The 3,356-nt window shown below is 41.0% G+C and overlaps 1 non-coding gene across 1 annotated transcript; it reads right to left on the bottom strand.

Annotated features, from left to right (window-relative positions):
- Window positions 1–246: 246 nt before the first annotated feature.
- Window positions 247–437, bottom strand: LOC123457356. The gene has a single exon (XR_006634999.1). It is a non-coding gene; the product is annotated as a U2 spliceosomal RNA (small nuclear RNA).
- Between the last annotated feature and the right edge of the window lie 2,919 nt (window positions 438–3,356).

Here is a 3,356-nt window from a genome sequence, read left to right as displayed (position 1 = left end):
ATTTTTTATTTATTTATTTGAGAGCGACAGACACAGAGAGAAAGACAGATAGAGGGAGAGAGAGAATGGGCGCGCCAGGGCTTCAAGCCTCTGCAAACGAACTCCAGACTTGTGCGCCCCCTTGTGCATCTGGCTAACGTGGGACCTGGGGAACCGAGCCTCGAACTGGGGTCCTTAGGCTTCACAGGCAAGTGCTTAACCGCTAAGACATCTCTCCAGCCCTTTATTCATTTTATTATTCCCACGAGGGGGTGCACCATTCCTGGAAGTACTGCAATACCAGGTTGATGCATGGAGTGGATGGAGTAAGCTCCTATTCCAACTCCAAGCTCCAAAAATCCTTTTAATATATTGTCCTCAGATAGAGGACATATCAGATATTAAGCTGATAAGAACAGATACTACACTTGATCTTAGCCAAAAGGCTGAGAAGTGATTATCTTTCTTATAAGGCTATTAAAAATTACACCAAATTGATTAATCCTATTACTAAGAAGAAAGCAGTCTTAATACAATTTTATATCATTAATACCAATAACACACTTGGCAATGATTTTATTAGGAGTAGCTAAGGCAAATTGTGTTGTTGTCTTAAGGCAGGCTGGCTCAGAAGTCAGATCAGCTACCTCCTCCTTTTAAGTAACAGGACATTACAATCTTTTTTAAAAATATTGGACAAATTATAAGTTACCTCTTTAGAGGAAGTTTTGTTGTTTTTAATTATCCTCTATGTAAGGTGAAGTTGACCTAGAACAAATATCTGGCAAATTCATTCCTGTAAAAGACATTTAACTTTTCCTTTTTAACTTCTATGCTTATGTCTTTGATTTCCTTGAAATAGTTCTCTAGAGGAGAAAGGAATGTCACCTGCATCTGTCTCATCTCTTTAGTTACAAACAGTCACAAACATGACACGACTAGCAAGCACAATGAGCACACATAAACACATATACACATGCATAAAAAGAACAAATCCTCGTGATAAAATTAAAAAATTTGCTTAAAGAACTTGAAGCAATCTCAATTTCTTGGGTTTTTAAAATATCTTTTACTATGGCAATTAGCTCCTTTTAACTCTTTGCTGAATTTTTTTTTAACTTGTGCTCCTTGTGCCTTGAGAGAAGTTTTAAGCCTTTCAAAAATTTATGCTTACTTAGGGTCAGTCCCATGACAGAAAAGGAAAGAGGAGGGCTGGAGAGATGGCTTAGCGGTTAAGCGCTTGCCTGTGAAGCCTAAGGACCCTGGTTCGAGGCTCGGTTCCCCAGGTCCCACTTTAGCCATATGCACAAGGGGATGCACACATCTGGAGTTCGTTTGCAGAGGCTGGAAGCCCTGGAACGCCCACTCTCTCTCTCTCCCTCTATCTGTCTTTCTCTCTGTGTCTGTCGCTCTCAAATAAATAAATAAAAATTTAAAAAAAAAGAAAAGAAAAGGAAAGAGGAGAAATTGCAAGACCAGACGGCAACATTCCCGAGGGGTTCTCTGATGGGCCTGAACACAGTTTTAAGAACTGGCAGCCACTCTAAGAGCATTTACTGGCTGTTGCGTACCCAGTTTTGTTGATAGGAAGAGAGGCTAAATAAGAGGTCTATGCCAACACCTGAATGGGCTGTCGGGATTCACACAGGGAGCTAGGGGGCCTTCAGCCAATGCCAGAGGGTAGCCCTGGTTGCCAAGAGGCATCAGTTGCCCTGTTGCTATGTTGCAATTCCACGCGATCGTGCCAACCAAAAGTAAAAGGAGGAAAAGAAGTGCAAAAAGGAAGTCCTGCAGTTCTTGTGCCTTGAAAAAAATGACTCAATAGTCTTTACTTTAATTGCCTAAAATTCGTCACTTACCTCAAACTGATCAGTTTCACAGGTGGGCTTTTTGGTATCGATTGTGGTGCGGGTCTGTTTTACAGGTGTATTGCCTGTATTGACCTCTATGCAGACCTTCACTCACCCCTCCAGTGGGGTGGCGGTCTAATGGCTGGGACGGCCAACCACTCTAGTGACATTCAGGTCTTTCTTCGTACTTAGGGCCTCACGTTCAGGCGCCATTTGCCCCGGCCAGCGGGGAGTCGTACAAAGAAGCAAGGTGAAAATCAACCTAAATGAAAGAAGGCAAACAGACACAAAAAGGAGACCATGCTAGATCTTTGTCACGGCCTCGAGAGTTTATTCTTACATGTAGGTTTATATAGGGTTGTAGGGGGAAGGGGTTGTGGTCAGGGCAAGGAGTTGTAGAGGGAAGGGGATGTGGCCAGGGCAAGAAGTTGTCAGGAAACCTAGAGGGGATGTAATTAGGTGTTCATCTAATCTTGCCTAACTGGCTTAACATCCTGACTGCACCAGGCTTCACATCCTGACCATAAGCTAGCCTTTTGCAAAAGATAAGGTTCTGTAAGCAGTCTGCTGACTGGTTCCAGAAGTACTTAACAGAAAGCTGGATGGACCAGCTTTCTGAGTAATGAGTCAGTTTATGAGCAGGCCCAGGAAAAATGGAGAGGCTTTTGCTCTATGGCTCCCGACACCTACCCTTGGTTATGTCCCCATTTCTCAATATATGAGAGATTCATTTTCTTCTTCAGCCTCACTAGATACTGTAAGTTCATCTGATAATCTTATGAACAACCTTCTCACCAGAGTAACCTTTCCTCACCATAGAAGCACTTTGATTTGATCCTAACAGTCTTACACAAGGAATGATAAAACATATTTCCTCCTCGTTTTTATTGGGAGCCATACAGATGTCATTGTTTGCTAATGACAGGCCAGGTTAAAAAATAACTGCCAAAATGTATTCTAAATTATCAAATATACTAGTGTACATTTAAGCAGCAATAAATTAGTGATTCAATTTCCCAAATATTTACCAAAATTTGTCCTTAAGCTTTTAATTTACTAGTGCCAAAGGCAAATGATATCCAGCAAAATTTCATGTACTCAGATGCTGCTCACATATTCTTTGTCATAAAACCAATAACCATTTCTCACTGAATTTTCTTTTTTAAATTTTTATTAGCATTTTCCATGATTATAAAAAAATTTCCCATGATAATTCCTTCCCTCCTCCCCAACACTTTCCCCTTTGAAATTCCATTCTCCATTATATTACCTCCCTATCTCAATCATTGAACTTACATATATAAAATATCAACCTATTTAGTTCCCTTCTCCCTTCCTTTCTCTTCCCTTTATGTCTCCTTTTTAACTTACTGGCCTCTGCTACTAAGAACTTTCATTCTCGCGCAGAAGAGTAGCTAGGATCCACATATGAGAGAAAATATGTGTCGCTTGGCTTTCTGGGCCTGGGTTACCTCACTTACTATAATCCTTTCCAGGTCCATCCATTTATCTGCAAATTTCATAACT

Source organism: Jaculus jaculus, unplaced genomic scaffold, assembly GCF_020740685.1.
Source record: "Jaculus jaculus isolate mJacJac1 unplaced genomic scaffold, mJacJac1.mat.Y.cur mat_scaffold_37_1_1805170_arrow_ctg1, whole genome shotgun sequence".
NCBI classification, from domain to species: domain Eukaryota; kingdom Metazoa; phylum Chordata; class Mammalia; order Rodentia; family Dipodidae; genus Jaculus; species Jaculus jaculus.
The sequence above is the reverse complement of the archived record's forward strand: the minus strand, read 5'-3'. Positions and strand labels throughout refer to the sequence as shown.